The sequence below is a fragment of the Chiloscyllium plagiosum genome, unplaced genomic scaffold (assembly GCF_037043375.1).
Source record: "Chiloscyllium plagiosum isolate Xiang-an unplaced genomic scaffold, Cpla_swu_hap1 HiC_scaffold_27, whole genome shotgun sequence".
NCBI classification, from domain to species: domain Eukaryota; kingdom Metazoa; phylum Chordata; class Chondrichthyes; order Orectolobiformes; family Hemiscylliidae; genus Chiloscyllium; species Chiloscyllium plagiosum.
The window spans coordinates 51,761,103-51,774,709 of record NW_028270165.1 but is presented as its reverse complement, the minus strand read 5'-3'; the positions used below and the strand labels follow the sequence as shown (position 1 = coordinate 51,774,709).

Sequence of the window (13,607 nt, the reverse complement as noted above, 5' to 3'; positions counted from 1 at the left end):
CAGATGTTCTGGAAACTCTTTGCTGCTGGCAATTCTTGGAGCAAAGTGGAATGTATTTCACACTGAGCAAGTTTCAGCTGGCTCAGAGTCTCCAGTGTACATTGCTCTCTTTCCCGCCAGCTCAGAGAGAGAACAATAGGAGGGACAAAGGAGTGAATAACGATCCGTGTGGGAGGGTGAATAACTGTTAATGGAGAGCGTTCGTGGCTAACAATAAGTAGTGTGTCGTAGCAGACTATGTGATAACAAGGGGTTCGTATGTGTGTGGTAGGGGTCAAGGACATGGGGGATTTCAGGCCCTAAAGTCGTGCAACTCGATCTTGAAGACCGGAGGGCTGTAGGGTTTTGAAGTGGAATATGAGGCGTTGTTCTTCCATCTGGAGCTGAGCTTTGCTGGAGCACTGCTGCAAGCCTGAGACAGAGATTTTGGCCAGGGAACAGGGTGGCGTGTTAAAGTGGCAGGAAAGCAGAAGCTCAGGTCCGTGTTTTGCGGGCAGAACCGAGGTGTTCTGTGAAGCAGTCATCCAGATTATACTTCATGCTCGGTTGGGGACACGACACTGTGAGCAGCGAATGCAGGAGACGAGGTTGCGGCAAATGTGCAGGTGAAGTGCTGCTTCACCTGGAAGATATATTCGAGCCTGGAAGGATATTCAGGAGGGAGCAGGTAAATTGTGCTTCTGGGTGAAATCACGGTTCGTAAAAACAGAATGTGGCAATTTAGACAGAGTTAATATTTGCTTGGGGCGATATGTCTGCCGGTGCGTGATGGGAGCATAAACCAGAAGGGAAACCATCTTTCCTATTCACTCAATGTTGTCTTTAGCAGCTTGTTGTGCACCTCGCCTTCTCATCTGCTTCCCAAAAAACTTCGACGTAAATATTTCACATTGATATACTGGCCCAATGTGCACAGTTGAGATGACACACTCGTGGAGGTCTGCGGGGTATTCTCCTGTTCTCTGTCCCCTATGTTGAGGAGGGCAATGCTTGTCACTGGTCACTCTGGTGTCAGCTGATAAAGCTGAAACGCATGCCTTGTGGTTTCCTACCTTCCCTGCTGTAATTCGCCACGCCGGTTCGTACGTGAATGACAACATGATCAGCATGTCAGTAACTGTGTCACCATTCAGACACAGTCCCTTAGTATTCGGACAGATATCACTGATTGTGAATCACCTCAGAAAGAGACAAGTGGCAGAGAGTCGCCGTGGACACGATGGGCTGGACCGCCTCTGTCGGCGGGAGAACGATGGTACGTGTTTATGCCGTCCCGCTGCCTGTCTATGGGACAGAGAGGCTGAGGGAGCGACAATGGTTCATTTAACCGTCCCTTCCGTGTTGGACTGCCTGCAGTCCCGCAGCTCAGTGCCGTGGGGATGACTCTCAGTGAGTGAAGGTTTCACTCGGATTCTCTTCATCGGGGCACTTGATCTCAGATGTTAACTGCTGCGCGGTCGCAGCGATGAAAGCGATGCCCACTTTGCGAAAGATTTTCTGTAAGATTGCTGCGTGAAGACGAATTTTGAACACCAAGCAGGCTGAACAACAATGTACTCATATGAATCTATTTGAGGGAAGAGTCCTCGGTGTCCATTTCTCTCTGCCCCGCCAGCACAGCATCTTTCTATCTCTCCGATAACAGACGTTTGGAGGAAATTCACAATCAAAGTTACTCACTTCCCACTCATTAGATTACTTACAGTGTGGAAACAGGCCCTTCGGCCCAACAAGTCCACACTGACCCGCCGAAGCCCAACTCACCCATACCCCTACATTTACCCCTTACCTAACACTACGGGGAATTTAGCATGGCCAATTCACCTGACCTGCACATCTTTGGACTGTGGGAAGAAACCGGAGCACCCGGAGGAAACCCACGCAGACACGGGGAGAACCTGCAAACTCCACACAGTCAGTCGCCTGAGGCGGGAATTTAACCCGGATCTCTAGCGCTGTGAGGCAGCAGTGCTAACCACTGTGCCACCGTGCCGCCCACAAAGTGTAAGTGATACCTCTCACCCCAAGGGATTGGAAGTTAAAAAGCAGAAGAGCGAATGGACTCTTCCCTCCCTCCAGAAAAGCGGACAAGTAGAAACAAATTGGTTTAATTATCCGCCAGTGGAGATAGAACAGTTCCTGGGGATGAGACAAACATCAGCGCCCCGGGGACAGCATGACAAGCAGATGTTCTGGAAACACTTTGCTGCTTGCAATTCTTGGAGCAATGTGGAGTGTATTTCACACCGAGCAAGTTTCAGCTGGCTCAGAGTCTCTAGTGTACATTGTTCTCTGAGTTTATATTTGCACATCGGCGACATGTCTGCACAACAGCACATGGCACTACAGCAGTGAAGATCTTTTGACCTCATTCTCGAACGTGCAAGTCACACGCCAAATGGAAAGCTGAATACTTCTCTGGAAAAGCTACCGTGCAATGCAGGAGAATGGCACAACGGGTGCATGCTGGGATCATAACCCAGAAGCGAAACCATTTTCTCCGACTCACTTAATGTCTTTAGTAGCTTTCCCGTATAACGGCGCTCTGTTCTTTTCCTTGCCATGTCATTTGTTTCCCAAAACTTCGGGTATCTGAGCTCAATATATCACATCGATCCACAAGTCAAATTTACACAGTTGCGCTGGCACCCTTGTGGAGCTCTGAGTTGTCTTGTCCTGTTCTCTGTCGGTGTGTCCTGATCTCGTGTGAAACCTCTGCTCTCAGATGGCAATGAACCGGTGAAGTTGAAACACATGACTTGCTGTTTTAGTCCATTGCCCGCAGTAAAGAAACCAACGGTGTAACAAAAGACTTCCTGCAGGATTGTTGTGTTAAGACAAATTCTGAACACCAAGCAGGCTGCACAAAAATGTACCCATATCAATTTCCCTGAGGGAAGAGTCTCCGGTGTCCATTTCTCTCTGTCCCGACAGCACAGCATCTTTCTATCTCTCCGTTAACAGGACCTTTGGAACAAGTTCAAAGTTGCCCATTTCCTACGCATGACTGTAACTGACTTCTCCTGCCTCACGTAATAGTGTGAGAGAGCAGAAGAGTGAATGGGCTCTGCCTTCCACCAGCACAGCTTGCAAGTAGAAACGAAATGGTTCAATTATCCACCAGTGGAGAGAGCCCGGTCCCTGGGGACGGGACAAACAGCAGCGTCCTGGGAGCAGGGAGACAGATTGAGAAGCAGATGTTCTTGAAACGCTTCCCTACTTGCAATTCTGGGAGCAATGCACAATGTATTTCGTACTGAGCAAGTCTCAGCTGCTTCCGGAGGTGGCTGCACCCATGGCTGGTGGCTCGTTAGTCTGGGATATGATTCTAGCTTTGGGTCTTCGAGCATATGCAGCCGTGTGAGAATTCCCGGGTTCCAATCCCAGGCGAACCATCATTCCTTAAATTGACCTGAGCAAAAATACCTGATGAATTTTCTCAAAAAGCCGCTTAATTAAATAAGATCGGACTGCCTGAATTAGGGACGGCGCAGAGCTGCCATTGCAGTGAACACGGCGAAGGGAAACACTTGTTCAAAGTGAAAACAAGTATTGCAGATTTTTCGCCCGCGCAATCCGAGTCTGAATGAATCCTCTACCTGTATTACGCTCAATTCTGAGGGTGACACTTCAGGAAGCGGGGAAGTGAAGTGATTGCAGACAGCGCTGAACAGGTACCGTCCTGAGGAATGTCAGCAATGAAGGGAGATTGGAAAGTTTGGGGCAGCTCTCTTTGGAGAACAGAGGGCTGAAAGCTGGTCTGATTGAAGTTTCCACGTCATGAGGGTTTTAGACAGAGGAAATAATGCCGTGAAAATGCTCCCAGGCCTGAAAGGATCGAGAACGATTTGGCAGAGATTTAAAATCATCAGGAAAATAAGTAAAAGTTACATTAGGAAGACCGTTTTCGCACAGGGAGTGGGGTCAGTAAGTCGCTGTCTGACAGTGACAAAGAGGCAGATTCAATGGACACAAAAGGGAATTCGGTGGGCACGTTCAATGTAACAATGTGCAGATTTACAGGGAGAAGGCGACAGAATGAGACAATCATTTACATATTGTGTTGAGCCAGCAGAGCTAAGGTGGGCTGCGTAGCCTCAGTCTGCGCTGTCACACATTTCGTGATTCTGAGTGAAATCGGAGTTGGACCAACAGAACGTAGGAAATTTGACAACGGGTATCTTCTGCCAACCAGGATACTCCATCACAGCAATGAAGGTGTTTTGACATCATTCTCGAAGGTACATGCCACAATGCAGATTCAAAACCGAGTATTCCTTTGAATCAGGGAGTAATTTGTTTACAGTTATTCAGTTGAGTTGAGCGGAGTTGCGCATTGGGAGCCACTCCAGTTGATAGGTCGAAGCCGTTTTCTCCTGTGTGATAGTCCCACCAGCACTCCAATTTGCTGTGCTTCCAGTCAGTAGATGCAGATTACTATCCCGTACTGATACACTGGCCACGATGACCCAGCTGTGGTGACAAGCTTGTGAAGGTCTGAGTGCTCTTCTCCTGTTCTCTGTCGGCCTGTTATGATCCGAATCATCAAACGTCTCTTCTCCGAGATAGGAATAAACTGGTGAAGGCGAAACACATCAGTTGCGGTGTGTCCCATGTGCAGGAGGCCCTGCAGTAATTCCCCACGCGGTTTCACACAGCAGCATCCTCTCGGTGAATTACACTTGGGAAAAAAAAAGGTTGAACCAAATCAGTGTCCGCCACTGGATTTTACTGACACCGTTTATAAAATTCAGGCTCACCGTTAATTTGGAGAGGGGCCGTCAGACTGTAGTTTCCGCTCCTCCTGTTGAATAAAGATAATTTTAACTGTGTCCAGTGAGAGGCCGTTGGTGGGAAACATTTCTATCTGAACTCGCTGTCACTCTGCTATAACAGGATGAGCTGGGACCTCCTGATAGATTGAAACACAAAGCTGGGAATCTCTAGATTATGTTGTGGAAGTCTCGGTATAACTAAACAAAGCGGCTGTGTGTTTAAATCGCGTGATCAACAGTTTGTGTTTTACTTCTCACATTGCGGGGAGCTGAGCATTTACCCAAACAATGGGCACACCACCGCCCTGACACACTGTTCACAAATCAAACTGATAGCAAAGCTTCACGTGTGTGATCGAAAGTTTCCGGAAAGAAGTAAATGCACTCCTTCCTTGGTTTGAAACACTGAGCCTGACGTGTTTTGAAAACGTGAGTCAGACGCGCTACCATTGCGCCACAAGCTCGCAGAGAGTTGCGGGTCTCTATTCATGATTAAAGGAAGTGATCGCACTGCAATGATTTTACGTTATGTGTAACAACGGACATCAACAGTTCATGTCTGGTCTGTCTCTCCCCCCTCTCCTTCTGTCTCTCGAAACAATTTCCAACTCTCTCTCAATAAAAAGCTGAAAGAACTGTGGATGCTGTATATCAGAAACAATAAAAAGAACTGATGGTGATTGGGAAATTGTCGGTTTATATGCAGGAGATATTGTGGGAGGAAGGCGGACGCAGGAAATGATAGACCAGGACAGAGCCCAAAGCGAGGGAAGAACTGTTGGACAGGAAAGGGAGTTGATAACGATCTGCGTGGGAGGGTGAATGAAGACTGTTCGTGGCTAAGAATAGGTAGCGTGTAATGACAGACTATGTGATAACAAGGCTTGGTGTGTGTGGAAGGGACGAGGACACTATGGATTTCAGGCCCTAGAATTATTGAATTCGATATTGGGACCAGAGGGATGTATGCTCCCCAAGTGTAATATTCGGTGCTCTTCGTTCTGCTGGTGCTGAGCTTCGCTGGGACACTACAGCAAACCTGAGACAGAGATGTTGGCCAGCGAACAGGGTGGGGTGTGGAATTGGCAGGCAACTGGAAGCTCATGGTCTTTTTTGCGGACAGAACGTAGATGTTCTGTGAAGCAGTCACCCAATGTAGACGAGACCACATTGTGAGCAGCAAATGCAGTAGACTGGGTTGTGGGTAGTGCGGGTAAAGTGCCGCTTCACCTGGAAGGTAAGTTTGGGCCCTTGGATAGTGAGGAGGGAATAGGTAAATGGGCTGGTGTCACACATTCGGTAGTTGCAGGGGAAAGTGCCGTTGGACTATTGGGGTGGGAATGGGGGTAGGGTTGATGGGAATGAAGGAAGAGTGGAACCAAGGTATAACTCCTGCCCATTTACCTATCTGCCAAATAGAAGAATTTGTTAAGTGTGTACAAGGAAATTTTCTAATTCACAATGTGGATGTACCTACTGGAGAGGGTGTAAAACATAAGGGCCAACAACCCCAATCCTATTAACATTAAAATAGTGATTGAAAATAATATATCAGATCTAAAGGTTGTAGTTCCAAATTGGAGGAAGATTCAGGTATTCGGCAAGATCTTTCAAAAGCTGATTGGGGGCAGATGTTCGCAGGTTGCTGGAAAATGGGAAGCCTTCAGATATGAGATAACAAGAGTCCAGACACAGAATATTCCAGTTAGGGTGAAAAGAAAGGCTAGTAGGTGTAGGGAATGCTGGATGACTGGAGAAAATGAGATTTTGGTAAAGAAAAACAAGGAAGCATATGTCAGGTATAGACAGAGAGATCAAGTGAATCCTAAGAGTGTAAAGGCAGTACGAGCATACTTAAGAGAGAAATCATGAGGGCATAAAGGGGGCATGAGATAGGTTTGGCAAATAGAGTTAAGGAGAATCCAAACTGTTTTTAAAAAGACATTAAGGACAAAAGGTAAAAAGGGAGAGAATAGGGCCCCTCAAAGATCAGCAAGGCGGCTTATGTGTGGAGCTGCAGTAGATGGAGGAGATGCTGAACGAATATTTTGCATCAGTGTTTACCGTGGAGAAGGGCATGGAAGATATAGACTGTGGGGAAATAGATGGTGACGTGTTGGAAAATGTCCACATTACAGAGGAGGATGTCTTGAAATGCATAAAAGTGGATACATCCCAGGACCTGATCAAGTGTACCCTAGAACTCTGTGGGAAGCTAGGGAAACCATTGCTGGACATCCTGCTGAGATATTTGTATCATCGATAGTCACAGGTGAGGTGCCGGAGGACTGGAGGGTGGCTAATGTGGTGCCACTATTTAAGAAAGTGGTAAGGAAAAGCCAGGGAATGCAAGACCAGTAAGCCTAACATCCGTGGGTGACAAGTTGTTGGAGAGAATCCTGGGAGATAGGATTTACATGCATTTGGAAAAGCAAGAATTGATTAGCGATAGTCAGCATGGCTTTGTCCGTGGGAAATCATGTCTCACAAACTTGATTGAGTTGATTGAAGAAGGAGTTTGATTCAGATAAATGCGAGGTGCTGCATTTTGGGAAAGCAAATCTTAGCAGAACTTATACACTTAATGGTTCGGTCATAGAGAGTGTTACTGAACAAAGAGACCTTAGAGTGCAGGTTCCGAGCTCCTTGAAAGTGGAGTCAAAGGTATATAGGATAGTGAAGAAGGTGTTTGGTATGCTTTCCTTTATTGGTCAGAGTATTGAGTACAGGAGTTGGGAGGTCATGCTGCAGCTGTACAGGACATTGGTTAGGCCACTGTTGGAATATTGCGTGCAATTCTGGTCTCCTTCCTATCGGAAAGATGGTGTGAAACGTGAAAGGATTCAGAAAAGATTTACAAGGATCTTGCTGGGGTTGGAGGATTTGAGCTATGGGGAGAGGCTGAACAGGCTAGGGTTGTTTTCCCTGGAGCGTCGGAGGCTGAGGGGTGACCTTATAAAGGTTTACATAATTATGAGGGGCATGGATAGGATAAATAGACAAAGTCTTTTCCCTGGGGTGGTGGAGTCCAGGACTAGAGGGCATAGGTTTAGGATGAGAGAGGAAAGATATAAAAGGGATCTAAGGGGCAACTTTTTCACGCAGAGAGTGGTACATGTATGGAATGAGCTGCCATAGGAAGTGGTGGAGGTTGGTACAATTGCAACATTTAAGAAGCATTTGGATGGGCATATGAATAGGAAGGATTTGGAGGAATATGTGCTGGGTGCTGGCAGGTGGGGCTAGATTGGGTTGGGATATCAGGTCGGCATAGACGGGTTGGACCGAAGGGTCTGTTTCCCTGCTCTACATCTCTATGACTAAGTAAGAAAGTGGATTGATGAAGGCAGAGCGGTGGACGTGATCTATATTAACTTCAGGAAGGCATTCAACAAGGTTCCTCATGGGAGACGTATGATCTCATGGAATACAGGGAGAACTAGCCACGTGGATACAGAACTGGCTCGAAGGCAGAAGACAGAGGGTGGTGATGGAGGGTTGCTTTTCAAACTGGAGGCCTGTGACCAGTTGTGTGTAATAAGGATCGGTGCTGGGTCCACTACCTTTTGTCATTTATACAAATGATTTGGATCTAAACATTGGAGGTATAGTTACCGAGTTTGTAGATGACAAAATTGGAGGTGTAGTGAATGCAAAGAAGATTACCTCAGATTACAACGGGATTTTGATCAGATGAGCCAATGAGCTGAGTGGCAGATTGAGGTTAATTTAGATAAATGTGGGGTGCTGCATTTTGGAAAAGCAAATCAGAATAGGTCTTTTACACTTAATGGTAAGGTCCTCGGGAGTGTTGCTGAACAAAGAGACCTTGGAGTGCAGGTTGATAGCTCCTTAAAAGTAGAATCGCATACAGATAGGATGGTGAAGTAGGCGTTTGTTATGCTTTGCTTTATTGTTCAGAGTATCGAGTAAAGTCATTGAGAGCTCATGTTACCACTGTACAGAACATTGGTCTGGCCACTTTTGGGATATTGCATGTAATTTTGGTCTGCTTCCTATCGGAAAGATGGTGTGAAACTGGAAAGGGTTCAGAAAAGACTTACAACGATGTTGCCAGAGTTGGAGGATTTGATCTAAATGGCCTACTCCTCCTGTTATTATGAATCTGTAACCCTGAATTTCCCATGGTAGAAGCGTTCCCATGGCACAGAGGAGGTTTTCTAACATAAACTTAAAGCCATTGCTTTGCTTGAACTCAAACTGCTTGACTTGGAGGAGAGTGGGAGTTTGCAAAGTGTCCTCCCCTCCACACGTGCCTCAACTGCAGGGCAGCTGTCCGGCACGCCCTCCATTGTTGACGTCATCCCTGTTAGTTTCAGAGTGAAATTCTCTCCCTCTGGGCAACATCTGGGAGCAAAGCAATGTCTCCCGCTTTCCATTCCCCATCCTCCAGGAGTGAGACAGGGAGTGGGAGGGGGAGATGGGGGTGGATGAAACACTGTTCACTTGTAGCAACTGGAGTGAATCCAGGGAGGGAGCAGAGTGTCCAAAGGTGCTCAGCTACTTTTTTTTCTCTTAAGGGTACTTTCCTTGTGTATTCCCTCAGTTTGGCACGTTTACAGTTTGCTCCCTAGAAAAGGATTGCTTCTTTCTTCATGTTCACAATTAAAAGGCTAGTTTCTCAGGGAACTGAGCAGCATTTAAGGGATTGGCACATTGATATAAAATGTAGGCGTATGTTGCTGCATTTGGTGTACATATGATATTGTTGGCTGTTGTGAAAGTTTCTTTGCAATTATTATTCACCTTCTCGTGTAGTAATGGGGTCACGTCCTTTTTTTGTCATTTTTTTTATCTAATCCGACAGCAGGAAGTAATTCAGTAACTTTACTGGCTTTCTTTTCTCAAGCAGCCTTGACATTTCATTTTCATATCCTTGATTCAGCTCCATTTCCAGCACCTTTTCAGGCAGTTTATCCCACGTTATTGTCGCCTAAATGAAGTTTTCCTCCAAACACACTTAAGGCTATCTGGTTGCATAAGTGTTTTCAGGTTTCTGTGTGCTGGGTAATATGTGATCAGCAGGCATCTGGCAATCTACAGAAATCGCCACCTTTTTTATGTTCATTTAACGTACTGACCGTGATCACTTATTTTGTGATTTTTTTTGCAGGAAGATGTGCAGAAAGAAATCTGAAAGCAAATGATCAATCAACTTCTGACAGAGCCACTTGATTCATTGGGACTTGAATATCAGCAGCCATTCCAATCAAGAAGAAATGTTTCCTTTTGGTTGCTTCAAAGAATTTGGACACTGGTGCCGCAGGAAGAATACTGAGACACCGAGTGAGGGAGATTCAGTGCGCTGACTGTGAAAAGTGCTCCAAACCAGTTACTCAGCTTGGGGGAATCAAAATCACATCCCTCACGGTGGGACAGACTATGTCCCCGTTCTGTTTGTAATTTCAAACCCAGAGCAACACAAGGAAAGTTCCCCCAATGGGGAAACCGTGGAAATGTGGGGACTGTGGGAATGGATTCCCCTCCCCATCCCTGCTGGAAACCCACAGATGCATTCACACCGGGGAGAGGCCATTCACCTGCTCAGTGTGCAGGAAGGGCTTCAGTCGGATCAGCCAACTGCAGACGCACGAGTAGGTCCACAAGGGAGAGAAGCCATTCACAGTCCCCATGTGCGGGAGGGGTTTTACTCAGTCAGTTGCACTGCTGACCCACCAGCGGCTCCACACCGGAGAGAGGCCATTCACCTGCTGTATGTGCCGGAAGGGCTTCACCTGCTCCTCCCACCTGCGGAGGCACCAGTGAGGTCACGTGCCATCGCAGGGGGATTGAAGGAGCGATGGCCGAGTGACCCTATTAAGCCAGCTCTTGGGAATCCCAGGTTTGAATCCTGCCGCGGCAGATGGCAGAATTGGAATTCCGTCAGTAATCTGGACTTCATAATCTAAGGATGAAACCATTTCCTGGGTAAAACCCCCCCATCTGATTCACTCATGTCCTTTTTCGGGAAGGAGACTGCTGTTGTGGGAAAGGGTTCACTCAGTCGTCCCAGCTGCATGCTTTACCCGGCTGTACCAGGGATCCAGTTACAAAGGGACAACTGAGCTGATCAATAGTAAAGAAAATGGGGCGGGAGGAGTGGGGTGAGTGTATGCACTTTGAGCTTGAGCTTTTTTTTAAAGCTACTTTTTCTACATCGTTTTGCTGGGGAGATCTGAAGCTGTAACAATATTGGGTCGCAGTAGAGGTTACCTGAACTTACCACCAGGCTTAGACACTCATTGAAAGCTGCGAGATCCAACAGGTTTTTGATTTAAAGCTACTCATTTCTTTCAGTCTCCAGCACTAAGTTTTCAGTGTCGTATCTCAGAAGGAGCAGTGAATGAGTAGCTAGTATTGGAAGAAATTGTATGTTTTTCAGGACTGCAGGTTAATTGTTTCATTGGCATTGCAAAGTTTACTGGCAACAGTGGAGGGTGTGGGCTGTATTCACTGGAAACAAAGTTTAAAAATCTCACTAACACCAGGATATAGTCCAACAAGTCTATTTGGAAGAATTAGGTTTTGGAGCGCTACTCCTTCATCAGGTAGCTGTGGAGTAGGATCATAAGACACAGAATATATAGCAAAAACCTTTCGTGTCATGTAACATAAATGATATATTGAAGAAACCGAGATTGCTGTTAAATCTTTCATCTTTTAAAATGGGTTGCAGATTTCAGTTCATTAATTTGAACATTCCAGAACCTCTTTTAAGTCAGATTCTCCAGGTAACTTAATGTTTTATATAAGGAACCTCACGTCAAACAACGCATAAAAGCTGAGGTTCGAGACTGTCTGTATCCCAATCTTGAGTCAGACTGGCTCTATTTCCAAATATATAATTGTGCAAATGCAAATTCACCCCAAATGTGTGAGTGCATGCATGAGAGAGAGCGTGCTGGGTAAAGTGTGTGTGTGTGTGAGAGAGAGAGAGAGAGAGAAAGAGAGCGTGTGACATGGACCCAAGGTCGCGGTTGAAGCCATCCTCCTGGTTTCCGAACTTGGCTATCAGCCTTTGCTGGCCCACTAAAAATGATTAAGCAGTTACACAACACACATTGGAGAGGGCAGGGTTGGACTTGTCTTTCGATTTGCAGAAGGTGGGAGGTTCTGGGTGCTGGAAGCTAGGGAAACACAGGCTGGAGGACCTTCGGCTCAGAGAGATGGAGCTGGAAGCCAGGCTGCAGACACTTTGGGGGAATCATAGAACCCCAACACTGTGGAAACAGGCCATTTGGCCCAACATGTTCACACTGACCCTCTGAAGAGCATCCCACCCAGACCTACCCAATAACCCCCACAGTTAATCCCTGAATTTATAATGCCCAATCCACTCTAACCTTCACATCTTTGAACCATGGGAGGAAACCGGAGCACCTTGAAGAAACCCAAGCAGACACGGGAGGGGTGGTTGGGGGGGGGGGGGGGGGGGGGGAGTGGGGGAGATAGGGAAATGCAAACTCCACACAGTCACCCTGAGGGTGGGATCGAACCCAGGTCCCTGGCGCTCCGAGGAATCCCCTCTCCAGCTCTCAGCAATCAATTGGCTTCTTCCCAATCCTGGTGACACTCCAGTCAGTTTGAGGAATTGAATTTGCTTCCACAGAGTTTCTATGATGCAGTGGGCATTGTGTCTCAGCAGCTTCAACGATCCACTGACGGGCTCGTCTACAGAAAAAAACACTAGTTCACATTTCGCTAAAGAGTTCAAGTTCTCTCCACAATCAGAACCCTGAAACAGTCTGTGTGTAATCACGGGCTTCTCAATGCACGTTGATGTTTGAAATCATTTCCTGTCGACAAACATTTCCCCGCCTGGATTCAAACGCTGCTGATATTCAGGCCCTGAGTAAATTCCTTGTGCATGCCTGAAGAGCAAATCCTCCTCTGCTAATACCTTGAGAAAACACATCACTGCTGTCAGTGCAGGACAGAAAACAGATGAGAGAATTCTGGTTTATATGAAACAGCCTTCGCTATCTTCTACTCGAAATCTCTGTGTCCCAATTCCTCCACCTTTCAATGGACTCCAACCCATCCTCCTGTTTTGCCCAGCTCCCGTCTCCTGAAAGGGCTGACTTTTGGTTCAGTTTCAAGCCACTTCTTGCCATCCCCAGTGTGCAGACAAGGGGATGCTGGAAGTGGGTGGCATCCTTTCACCACATCCCCATTCAATCAGGACCCGATCATGCCCTCAGCTTCTCCTGTCCATTCTCTCTCGCTATCCCTAGCTTCCCGTCTCTTTCTCACACACACACATGCCACGCTCTGCATCTCCGTCCATTCTATCTCCACACCCTCTGCCCCCTGTCCAGTCTCTCATCCACCTGCTTTTCCCATCCAATCCTCTTCTCTCCCTCCACACCCTCTGCCTTCCGCCATCCAGTCCCTCTCCACACACACTCTCTCCCCTCTCCATTCTCTCTCTTTCCCCACCCTCTGCTCTCTATCCATTCCCTCTCTCCCCAACCCTCTCCTGTCATTCATTGTTGCTCTCTTTCTCCCCCACCGTGACCCAGTTCATTCTCTCTCCCGACACTCTGCAACACCCAATTTCTCTCGTTTCACACTCTGTATCCACCCCCCCATTCTGTCTCTCTGACAAACCCTCTGCCCCCCACCCTATGTACCGCCAGGCTTTCTTTACCCCCAATGCTCTGTCCCCATGTCCATTTTCTCTCTCTTTCTTCCTCCCAGCCTCTGCCTCCCGTCCAAGTTCTCTACCTGCACCCCCACTCCCATCCTTTCTCGTGCCTCGAGCCCTCGTTGATCACTGTATCAAGCCATTCTAAGGATAGAGAGTGAATG

General features: G+C 47.1%; 1 protein-coding gene across 1 annotated transcript in view; it reads right to left on the bottom strand.

Annotated features, from left to right (window-relative positions):
• Positions 1 to 13,607, bottom strand: part of LOC148144037 (uncharacterized) — a 142,232-nt gene that overhangs the window by 17,695 nt on the left and 110,930 nt on the right. The window lies entirely within an intron of this gene.